The sequence below is a fragment of the Podarcis vaucheri genome (assembly GCF_965113315.1).
Source record: "Podarcis vaucheri genome assembly, chromosome: 14".
Classification (NCBI taxonomy): domain Eukaryota; kingdom Metazoa; phylum Chordata; class Lepidosauria; order Squamata; family Lacertidae; genus Podarcis; species Podarcis vaucheri.
In genome coordinates this window covers 1,768,513-1,781,539 of record NC_138752.1, presented here as the reverse complement: position 1 = coordinate 1,781,539, position 13,027 = coordinate 1,768,513, and positions in this window count along the sequence as shown.

Below are 13,027 nucleotides of genomic sequence, written 5' to 3'. Positions count from 1 at the left end.
CTGCAGTCCGTGATCTAAGAATCCAAACCGTTCCTGTTTACACCATTTGCGAAGCCAGCTGTTCACTTCCACAATTTTTCCCTCTCTCCCTGGGCCACGTCATTCAACTGGGAGGACAGATGAGATGACAATTTGTGCATTTAGTTGCTTCAATTTCCTGCCCAGAGCCTCGTAGTCTCTTTTGATCTTCTGGAAGCTATTGCTTGCAGTGTCATTGGTTCCCACATGAACCAAGAGGAAGGGGTATTTGTCAGTGGGTTTTATGATTCCTTGCAGTCGTTCAGTTATATCTTGGATCTTAGCCCCGGGGAGACAGCACACTTCCCGAGACATCTTGTCAGGCCCACAGATCACTGCTTCTGTTCCCCTCAGTAGGGAATCCCCTATCACCACTACACACCTCCTCTTAGGTTTGGTCGGGGTTCTTCCGTGAGCTGTCCGTTCCAAGGTCGCCTGCACATTCCCTGAGGACAGACTTTGCTGCTCGTCTTCATATACCTGATCGACTGTCATGAGGGAGAGATCCTCAAATGGAGTCTGCTCTTCGTCTTCCATGCTAGGGGAGAGGACCTCAAAGCGATTGTGTATTTCTAAACAATCAGAGCGAACCCTGGGCCTCCTACTTCTTTGAGTCACGTTTCTCCATATATCTGGCTCCTGTGTTGGTGTTGCTGGGCTCTCGAGTGAGTAGATGGAGAGGCACTGAAGTCTCATCTCTCTCTCTGTTTCTGCTATAGTCAAAAAATAAAGCTTTTGCCACCACTGAAGGTTTTGCAGAAATATATATATCTTTTAAAAACACCCACTTTTCAGTTCAGCCCTTGCAGAAACCACTTGACACATACATAATTCCTTTTTCTAATGGCTGAGTAAATGCAGCCCACCTCCAAACACCTGGAATGAGGGTGCAAACTTTTCAAGCCAGCTAAGGCTGAGAAACTGTCTTTCCACAATCCAAACCCGGCATCTCTTTCCTCCTCCTCATCTGTCATGTACTAATTATCTGAAGCAAAGTAAAATGAAATGAGCATTCATTTTAATTTGGCTGTTTGGCAGAAGGTCAGAGTTTGATGTCTCCTGGGAATGATGAAGCAAAAGTTGTTTAAATGATTTGTATAATCCCCACCTCAGCCTCCTCTGTTGCATCCCCTCTCTTGGCAAATGATAAATTATGCTGAGCAACTCCAAGCTGACAAATATTTGAAGGATTAAAAATATTTATGTGTTTATGTGCTATCGTACCCAGAGATCCATTTATACCAGAAGTCCTGCCCATCTTGACAGCTCGCTTTTACCAATGGCAAATTTCATAAACCTTACGAAGAAAGGGAAGACTTGTTAATTTTTACCAACTCTGGGAGCTGAAAATGAGGAATTTCAATGGGGAGGCACTCCATATTTTGAAGTGAAATTTGCATTAATTCTGAGGCCTTATTCTGATTTTTTAAACCGTGCAATCGGTGTCTAATCCTAGGGAAACCAATCAGAATTTAAACACACAGACTGACATCCTGTCAGATAATGACTGCAAATGAATGCACTTATCTACCAGTATTCTGTAATTCCTCACTTCAATTCATGAGCTGAGTATAGATAGAAATTTTCTGAATTAAGCAAGAGGCCTGAGAAGTGTTTGTCAGTGACTTTTGGAGAGGCATCATGGCTGGTTAGTTGCTTCTGTAGTGACACTGTCAACAGAGGAAATTAAGTGGTAATTAACAATAGCTAATGTAGATTGTATTATCTCTGAAAAAACAGAGATAACAGGAATTAACTTCCAAATGCTCTGGAAGAATTGCTCCCATGCTGCAGGGCCAAGAAATCTTCAAAGGACCCAGACAGACAGAGTGAGTGACTGGGGAGTGAAAGAACGACAAACTTGCCCAAACACCACTTAATAACCCTAGAGATCAGTCCATAGAGCAAAGACCAGCAAATCTCCTTTCTGTAATTACTTTTGAAACTTCTGCTGGTTAAAATGTTCATTTGAAATATAGCCTGATATAATCCACAATCAGTAGTTTGAATGACTACAGACCAGTTGCACTGACTCCAATCATCATGAAGTGTTTTGAGAAACTGGTGCGCCGTCATATTATTTCCTGTCTTCCATCAACTTTTGACAACTACCAGTTTGCATACAGGGCAAATAGATCCACAGAAGACGCTATCACCACCACTCTCCATGCTGCTCTGTCCCATCTGGAGCGGCCGGGGAATTATGTGAGGCTGCTGTTTGTGGATTTTAGCTCTGCTTTTAACACTATCCTCCCCCATAGACTGGTGTCCAAGCTAGAGACGATTGGACTCCCCAACTCCACCTGTCTCTGGGTTTTGGATTTTTTGTCAGAACGTTCTCAGAGGGTTAGAGTAGGGTCACATGTGTCCACAGCCCTTAGCCTTAACACCGGCTCACCACAGGGTTGCGTGTTGAGTCCCCTGCTCTATGCTCTCTATACGTATGACTGTACAGCCATCTACTCCAGCAACAAAATCATCAAGTTTGCTGATGATACTACGGTGGTGGGGCTCATTTCAGGAGGGGATGAGTCCGCCTATCGGGACGAGGTGGAGCGGCTCTGTGTTTGGTGTGGAGAGAACAATCTGGCTCTCAATACGGCTAAGACCAAGGAATTGGTGGTGGATTACAGGGAAAAAAAGGCGGACATTCAGCCCTTGTATATCAACGGGGAACGGGTGGAGAGGGTGGCGGAATTCAGGTTTTTGGGAGTGACTATGGATCAGGGCATGACTTGGAGCGCAAATACCACTGCTCTGGTGAAGAAGGCCCAGCAGAGAATTTATTTCCTCAGACTTTTAAAAAAGAACAATCTGAGTGAGAGACTGCTGGTGTCCTTCTACCGAGGCTCCATAGAGAGCATACTTACATACTGTATTTGTGCTTGGTTCTCCAGTTGTACAGCTAGGGAGAGGAAGGTGCTCCAGAAGGTCATAACCACAGCCCAAAGGATTATTGGTCACCCTCTCCCACCTTTGGAAGAACTGTACGGTTCCCGTTGCCTTAGGAAAGCAAACAACATCCTGCAGGATCCATCTCACCCGGGATACAGTCTGTTTGCACTACTGCCTTCTGGCAGGAGGTATAGAAACATCAAGTCTAGGACAAATAGACTGAAAAACAGTTTCTATCCAAGAGCTGTGGCCTTTTTGAATGCTGTAACTCGATATTGAGACCTGGGAGTTTGATGGGTGTGGGTGTGGTTGGAAGGTGGTTTGTTTGGTTGTTGCTGTTGTTTTGTTTTTGTTGCTTTTAAGGGCTGGCATCCAATTTCGTTGCACTTGTGCAATGTTGCACTAGTGTAATGACAATAAAGAATCTATCTATCATCTATCTATCTATCTATCTATCTATCTATCTATCTATCTATCATCTATCTATCTAAAATGTTCATTTGAAATATAGCCTGATGGCTGGCTTAGGAAGAGACGCCATTAAGGGGCTGAAAATAAAGACAGAAAGAAGCGTGCTCTTAAGATATATACCAAAGTAAGTTTACAAACAGCTAAAAAGAGTCTTCAGTTCTGATAAATCCTCATCTTATTGTGGTTCTCTTTTTAATCCTCCATCCCAGTGGTGAATATGCTGCTTGCAATGTGAAACTACATGGCTGCTGCTGTGAAAATGGAAAGTTAGGTATGAAGCCTCCTGCAATTATTAGATAAGCAAGAACTGTGGATTCTGAGAAAACACCTAGGATGGTAAAAATGCTAAAGAATACCCCATTGACTGTTGCTATAGTACAGCAATTATTCGATGAGCAATTAAAAGAACTAATAATGGAGATTCATAAAATGATAAATGAAAATGCATTGGATGAAGTTGAGGCTGGAAACGTTATACAGTCTTTGGGGGAAAATATTGGTGGTGTTTTGCCAGACCAAGAGAATAGAATGGCAAAGTTGGAGTAAATGGATGATGAGATCGAGAGAACCGCCAAACAGATGCCTGAAGAAGTGAAACAGCTAAATGCTGGAGATATAGTGTTGGAGGAGGGGAAGGGATCCATGGATGGTGCGACTAAGAAATATCCTGAGCTACCGGAGATAGAGTTGAGAAAGAAAGGATTCTGTGTGCAATTTGGATTGGTTTTAGAAGAATAAACTACTAAGTCTTTTACAACACTTTTGGAGAAGGAATGGAAATGGAAACCATGGCCAACAGGAAATGGGATTGGAAGAAAAAGATTTGGGTGTGAAATAATGACTACAGTATATAAGAAGTAAATAATTATGGACCACTGTTGTCAGGGACGAAGTAGAGGTCTCAAGTTCCCCAGAGGGAGGGGGAAGCCTGGGAGCAGAAGATGTGGACGAGGTGCCCGAGGGGGAGGGAGGCAATGAGGTGAGAGAGACTGGAATGAGCCAGGAAGGGTTGGGGAGACGGAAAGTTCACAGGGCTCAAAATCGGGGGGGGGGGAGGTTTATGACCGCCCTTGAGAGGCGTGTGGTAAAGAGGAGGGCTGAATGAAGGGGTGGGAGACTTCGCCATTTTATGAGATGTAGGAGAGGCAAACACAGGACTCAGCAGAGATCTGAACTGAGTGACTCTGATGGATGAACAAGGTGTAAATAAAGACTATAAACACTTGAAGAAGCTCCCGTGGCATTTGTGGTGAGGAGAGATGCCCACAGCTCTGACAATTGTCTTGATACACAACCACAGTGAAGAAACTCTTGAGGGAATAAAGAACAAGGACTGGATGTTTCTTAATATTGGAGGTAAAGTTGTGATGTTTGGGTTGGAGGATGACTATAAAAAGTAAAAGGACCCCTGACCATTAGGCCCAATCGTGGCCAACTCTGGGGTTGTGGTGCTCATCTCGCTTTATTGGCCAAGGGAGCAGGGTACAGCTTCACTCTCCAGGATGTCTGGCTCAAGGTCAGCAACCACACTACCTGGGGTGTACGAGGCATCCATATCTTTCTGGTATAATTCCTCTGTACTTTCTTGCCACCTCTTCTTGATGTTTTCTGCTTCTGTTAGGTCCTTAACACTTTTGTTCTTTATTATGGTAATCTTGGTACAAAATGTTCCTTTCATATCTCCAATTTTCTTGAACAGATCTCTGGTTTTTCCCATTCTGTGGTTTTCCTCTATTTCTTTGCATTGCTCATTTAAGAAGGCCTTCTTGTCTCTCTTTGCTATTTTTTGGAAATCTGCATTCAATTTCCTGTATCTTTCACTATCTCCCTCACATTTTGCTTGCCTTCTCTTCCACGCTATTTGTAAGGCCTCATTGGACAGCCACCTTGCTTTCTTGCATTTCCTTTTCATTGGGATGGTTTTTGTTGCTGCCTCCTGTATAATGTTGCGAGCCTCCATCCATAGTTCTTCAGGCACTCTGTCCAGCAAATCTAAATCTTTAAACCTGTTCCTCACTTCCACTGTGTATTCATAAGGGATTTGATTTAGATTGTATCTTACCGGCCCAGTGGTTTTTCCTACTTTCTTCAGTTTAAGCTTGAATTTTGCTATAAGAAGCTGATGATCTGAGTCACAGTCAGCTCCAGGTCTTGTTTTTGCTGATTATATAGAGCTTCTCCATCTTTGGCTGCAGAGAATATAATCAATCTGATTTCGATGCTGCCCATCTGGTGATGTCCATGTGTAGACTCGTTACTTATGTTGTTGGAAAAGCATGTTTGTGATGACCAGCTTGTTCTCTTGACAGAACTCTATTAGCCTTTGCCCTGCTTCGTTCTGAACTCCAAGGCCAAACTTGCCAGTTGTTCCTTTTATCTCTTGACTCCCTACTTTAGCATTCCAATCCCCTATAATGAGAAGAACATCCTTCTTTGGTGTCATTTCTATAAGGTGTTGTAAGTCTTTATAGAATTAGTCAATTTCAGTTTCTTCAGCACCAGTAGTTGGTGCATAAACCTGGATTACTGTGATGTTAAAAGGTCTGCCTTGGATTCGTATCGAGATCATTCTATCGCTTTTGAGATTGCATCCCAGTACAGCATTCGCCACTCTTTTGTTGACTATGAGGGCCACTCCATTTCTTTTACGGGATTTTTGCCCACAGTAGATATGATGGTCATCCGAACTGAATTCGCCCATTCCCATCCATTTGCCCAGGATGTCAATATTTATTCTTGCCATCTCATTTATGACCACATCCAACTTACCCAGGTTCATGGGTAAGTTGACAGGTTGACGCCTTTGACAGGTTGGACGTCTTCCAACCTGAGGAGTTCATCTTCCAGCGTCATAACTTTTATATGCCTGTTGTCTTTGTCCATGGAGTTTTCTTGGAAGGGATACTGGAGTGGCTTGCCGGTTTCTGCTCCAGGTGGATCACGTTTGGTCAAAACTCTCCACTATGACCTGTCCATCTTGGGTGCCCTACACGGCATAGTTCATAGCTTCTCTGAGTTAGTCAAGCCCCTTCGCAAGGGGCATGAAGGGGCAAGGGTTTTATGGACCATGTTATAAGGAAATCATTGTATAAAATAGGGATGAAATATAAAGGGATCCTAGAACCCAAAACACCTTGGTGGACCTCACCCTTAGAAATCATGACCATAAAGAGAAAGAATATGAATAACAATTGGGCAACATATAAGGTATTATTGGAAGAGGAAAATAATAAACTTAAATCGAAAGAATATAAGGAAGTTAAAAAATAGAATCATAGAATCATAGAGTTGGAAGAGACCACAAGGGCCATCGAGTCCAACCCCTGCCAAGCAGGAAACACCATCAGAGCACTCCTGACATATGGTTGTCAAGCCTCTGCTTAAAGACCTCCAAGGTAGGAGACTCCACCACACTCCTTGGCAGCAAATTCCACTGTCGAACAGCTCTTACTGTCAAGAAGTTCTTCCTAATGTTTAGGTGGAATCTTCTTTCTTGTAGTTTGGATCCATTGCTCCGTGTCCGCTTCTCCGGAGCAGCAGAAAACAACCTTTCTCCCTCCTCTATGTGACATCCTTTTATATATTTGAACATGGCTATCATATCACCCCTTAACCTCCTCTTCTCCAGGCTAAACATGCCCAGCTCCCTTAGCCGTTCCTCATAAGGCATCGTTTCCAGGCCTTTGACCATTTTGGTTGCCCTCCTCTGGACACGTTCCAGTTTGTCAGTGTCCTTCTTGAATTGTGGTGCCCAGAACTGGACACAGTACTCCAGGTGTGGTCTGACCAGAGCAGAATACAGTGGCACTATTACTTCCCTTGATCTAGATGCTATACTCCTATTGATGCAGCCCAGAATTGCATTGGCTTTTTTAGCTGCCGCGTCACACTGTTGGCTCATGTCAAGTTTGTGGTCGACCAAGACTCCTAGATCCTTTTCACGTGTACTGCTCTCAAGCCAGGTGTCACCCATCTTGTATTTGTGCCTCTCATTTTTTTTGCCCAAGTGCAATACTTTACATTTCTCCCTGTTAAAATTCATCTTGTTTGTTTTGGCCCAGTTCTCTAATCTGTCAAGGTCGTTTTGAAGTGTGATCCTGTCCTCTGGGGTGTTAGCCACCCCTCCCAGTTTGGTGTCATCTGCAAATTTGATCAGGATGCCCTTGAGTCCATCATCCAAGTCGTTGATAAAGATGTTGAATAACACCGGGCCCAAGACAGAACCCTGTGGCACCCCACTAGTCACTCTTCTCCAGGATGAAGAGGAACCATTGATGAGCACCCTTTGGGTTCGGTCAGTCAGCCAGTTACAAATCCACTGAGTGGTAGCATAGTCAAGACCGCATTTTACCAGCTTCTTTACAAGAATATCATGGGGCACCTTGTCAAATGCCTTGCTGAAATCAAGGTAGGCTACATCCACTGCGTTCCCTTCATCTACCAGGCTTGTAATTCTGTCAAAAAACGAGATCAGGTTAGTCTGACATGACTTATTTTTCAGAAATCCATGCTGACAAATATTTGAACGATTAGCTGCAATATTTTCAAATTAATCAGAGACTGGCAAAAGATAAACAAAAAGGATTTGAGAAAGAAATTTCAAGACTGGATGAGTACTTAATCCAGTCTAAAAGTAAACATATTTCCAAATTATATGATTTGCTGGTAAAGGAGGAGCAAGTGAAGACAGTGCTGGTAAAGTGGGCCCAGGATTTAGGGGAAGGTATTATGATGAGCCAATGGGAACAGCTGTGGAAAAGAGATATCAAATTTACGGCATGCTATAATTTAAGGGAGAATGTAATGAAAATTCAATACAGATGGTACCTGACCCCGGTCAGACTGGCAAAAATGTATAAAAACTGTAGCGATGTCTGTTGGAGATGCTACAACAGGGCAGGAACCTTTCTACACATATGGTGGGAGTGCAAAGAGATAATGGGATTCTGGGAAAATATCTATAACGGATTGAAAAAGATGTTTAGATTTTCATTTGAAAAAAACCCAGAATCCTTTCCCTTAGGTATCATGTCAGAGGAAATAAAAAGAATGGTCAGACCAATATTTATGTATGCAACTATGGCGGCAAGGTTATTGATTGCCAAAAATTGGAAAAGCAGCAGCATCCCAACTAAAACAGACTGGTTATCTAAAATGATGGAATACTTCTATATTGCCGAACTAACAGGGAGGATAAGAGGAGATATGGTACAAAAAATGAATAAGGAGTGGGCTATCTTTAAGGAATACATCAAAATTTATGTGGAAAAAGTAGAATTTCTGACAGATACTGAGTGAATCCAGAAAGCGATTAGAGTGAAAGGACAGTAAAGTCAAGATAGAAGAAGAGATTAAAGAAATAATGAAATGCATATAAGCTAGTTGGAAAAATAAAGTAGTGTAACAAGAACGACTGGAAGTCAAGTCACTTGGTGGGTGTCCATGTGGGGGTAGGTGTGTAGGTATGTTGATATGTATAGTATAGGTAGGTTTTATATAGAGTAATGTAAGTATGTTTTGAACGTGGGTGGCGCTGTGGGTAAAACCTCAGTGCCTAGGAATTGCTGATCGTATGGTCGGCGGTTCGAATCCCCGCGGCGGGGTGAGTTCCCGTCTTTCGTCCCAGCTCCTGCCCACCTAGCAGTTCGAAAGCACCCCTAAGTGCAAGTAGATAAATAGGTACCGCTTTATAGCGGGAAGGTAAACGGCGTTTCTGTGTGCTGCGCTGCTGCTGGCTCGCCAGAGCAGCTTCATCACGCTGGCCACGTGACCCGGAAGTATCTTCGGACAGCGCTGGCCCCCGGCCTCTTAAGTGAGATGGGTGCACAACCCTAGAGTCGGACATGACTGGCCCGTACGGGCAGGGGTACCTTTACCTTTTAAGTATGTTTTATGTTATGAAATTAAGGTAGTGTGTTGTGTAAGTGTATTGTGTAAATGTATGTGTTTTATATGTTAATAAAATTAAATAAATTTGAAAAAAAGATAAAAAAAGAAATGAAAGGCAACATTCTGACCAACAAACCAACAACCCCAAAACTGGCTCTCTCACCAAAGAGTACTTTCCTCAAACCTGGTCCTGGACATGAACACTTGCTGCCGTCACTCGCTCTCAGCCAAGCTCCCAGGGTTGTTGCAGGGATTCAGTGAGACGGGGAGAACTATGTGCACCACCTTGAGCTCCTTGGAGGAAAAGGGTGGGATAGAAATGCAATAAATAAAATAAAACCCAGCTGATAGAATAGCAAGAAGGATTTCTAGGACAACAAAAGAGCAGTACACTTTCCTTTTGAGAATGTAGTCAAAAAGGGGAAATGTGTGGCAGTTTCTAGGGAAACTGAAAGTCTATAACCCTTTATACCCATCACAGCAGATAACAAAATAGTCAGAGTTGGTTCCAGATTTTGAAAACACAATTCACTGTTCCCAGGGTCAAAAACAGGTAGGTGTTGAGAGACTGTTCAGCAGCCCTGAGTGCTTTTGTACTCCTATGCACCCTGATAAGCAGACTCAAGGCTAGCAGCAGCAGCAGAATTGCCCGAGTGCTCCAAGCGATAGCGAAAGTAGGCTGCGATTTACGAAATGATAAAAAGTGCAGGGCTGCCACGGCCTGGTGCAAGGGGGTGGGTGGGGGAGGAGCCATATTTCAACTTCACCAAGATAAATGGGACAGTTTTGCTTGTTTCAGCAAAACCATAATGATGTGCCCAAGAATAAGAATCAATGAAACAGCTAGCGCACAAACCAACTGTCCTTGTCTGGCACGGAAAGCCACCTGTCTGTTGGGATGGGATGGATTAAATTAACCAATACATCAACAAAATTACATTCCATTTGACACTCTTCCTCTTCTCATTCATCAGCTTTGCTCTATTGTCTTCATTGCAACAGGGCAGCAAAAAGGGAAGCACAGGAGGTTCTACTCGGGAGCACCTTTGTTTTTCAAGGGGAAAAAATGCTGGACACAGACACTCATTTTCAGGAGTCATCAGGAATAGACATAGGCACTTGTGGGTTGTGCCGTGGTTCAAGCAAGCTCAGCCTATGCACAGGAGTGGCTGCTTGGTTGCCCCGTCCTGTGGCCCAGGGAAATGGCAGTGCCAATGATTGTGCCTGCTCTGCTCTTCAAAAAGGGAGCCCAGGGTGCATGTCAAGCGTTGGGGGGCTGGGGTTACCTAGGGAGGGTGCTAAGAGTCAAGTGGGGTCCGTAAAGTGCAAGTGGCTATTGCTCTTTGGAAAGCTGGCATGACTGGATCAAGTTCCTCTCTTGTTGAATTAACTAAAGTAGTTTGAATTTCAAATAAATGTACAAATAATTGTTACTGTTCTGCATTTTTTGTCAGTACCTTCTTCAGTGGGTCGTGCAAACTGCTTTTTACTCGGTGGGGTAGGAGGCACTGGAGATGAGTTTATGGAACCAAGAGACCTGAAACGGTTTGGGAAGCACTAACTTAGCTGATGCCTAGCCATCTACCTTAGAGCTCTGCTGTCATTTCTGAACCACGTGCCCTGATCTATGTTTGGGATTCTGTAGTGAATTCTGGAAGAAAGTCTTTAACAATAATAACCAAGCTATGAGTCTTGAGTGGGAGCCAAGACACATATTCTCCAGAATTCAAATCTGGGTTTTGGGGGTGGGGATGTAACAGGGGCGTTATTAGAATTTTGTATTTTACAAGGATGTCCCCCTTATTTAGTATCCTCCAAGCTCTGACTGGCTTTTACTTCTCTTCATTCATGATTTTCAGGTTTATACACTTCAATAATTTTACAGTCATTTTAACATTTCAAGACTTGACTTCCTTCCCCCTCTTTCTGCGGTTCCTTAAATTTATTTTTAGTATTTTCTGGATATCCAAATTCTATTTTCTAATATATAAGCATTGGTATCTCAATGCAAAGGGTGGCACTGTGGGTAAAACCTCAGTGCCTAGGACTTGCCGATCGAAAGGTTGGCGGTTCGAATCCCCGCGGCGGGGTGCGCTCCCGTTGCTCGGTCCCAACGCCTGCCAACCTAGCAGTTTGAAAGCACCCCCGGATAAATAGGGACCGCTTACTGGCAGGAAGGTAAATGGCATTTCCGTGTGCTGCACTGGCTCGCCAGATGCAGCTTTGTCACGCTGGCCACGTGACTCGGAAGTGTCTTCAGACAACGCTGGCCCCTGGCCTCTTAAGTGAGATGAGCGCACAACCCTAGAGTTGGACACAACTGGCCCGTATGGGCAGGGGTACCTTTACCTTTTACCTATCTCAATGCAGTCACTTCAGATTAGCTGATTTAACTGTAAGTCATATTGGGGGAAAATTCTAATTCCTAAAAATAAGAGAGTAACAATTCTATTCCTTATTTGCATTGTCTACATATAGTGCTTTTTGTGTTCTTACATGTTATGCTCAATTATATTGGATTAATTATGCACCAGGTGTCTTATGTTCCACATGAATGTTTTGGGAATCCACACTTCCCTCACTCTGAATTACTTCTGCAAAAAGGACACATACTTTAATTGCAGTATGATTAATTCTGGACAAAGCTTAGTCTTGGCATTTCAGTTTAAATGACGATTTAATTAGAATTATTATTATTTTTCCATTGGCACAGCAGTTTCCCCCTTGCTTAGAATTAGATCCATTTGCATGTTCAATTTTTTAAAAAAATCTCTCTCTGGATGATGAAGCAGAACAATTGTGTGGTCAAAGGCAGATTTTTATAAGTGAAGCAGTGGCTTTGTTTGGTTCTCTGTTGTGCCAAAGACGTCTGCTTTGGCCAGAACTATAGAAGAGCCACTTGTGCTCTGAGAAATTGTAGCCTCCAGATGGTGATAAGGTTCAAGCAGTTGCTGTTGCCAAAGAAGCAGCTCTATGCTCAGAACTCAGGATAGATGAAATTGTCAATTTGGTTTCTCTCAATTTCTTCTATTTCCTTTTTTTTATATATATAATATTTTTTATTGCTTTTTTCCAGGTACAAATATATAATCAGATATATAACAAAAGCAACGAAACAGAAAAAGAAGAAAGAAAATTAGAAAAAAGATTCATCTTTCCAAAACAATTTTTTCATGATCAACCGGACTTCCCCACATCTTCCTCACCCTGCATTCTTTACAATAAAAATATCAGCAAATTGTTACCTTGTTTCATGCGTTTTTTGTACTTTCAAATAATTATACTTTAAGTTTAAGGTACTTATTGTTAAATTACCTTTTCCACAAAATAAACATAAAAATTACTTTAAACTTTGGTACTTTCATAATTATAACTTAGTTTCCCCCATCTTCAAATTTTATTGCTGAAGCTAATCTTTCCAGACCTTGCAAATTCTCAACATTCATATAGCTTATATAGTGTTTTTGTAAATAGTCCTTAAATTTTTTCCAGTCCTCTTCTATTGTTTCTTCTCCCAGATCTTGGATTCTGCCAGTTATTTCAGCCAATTCCATGTAGTCCATCAATTGCGTATGCCACTCTTCCAGCGTGGGTAAATCTTGTGTCTTCCAATGTTTGGCGATAAGAATTCTTGCTGCTGTAGTTGCATATAAAAAGAAAGTTCTGTCCTTCTTTAACACTTTCTGGCCGACGATGCCCAGGAGGAAGGCCTCTGGTTTCTTGGGAAAGGTATACTTAAATACCTTTTTTAACT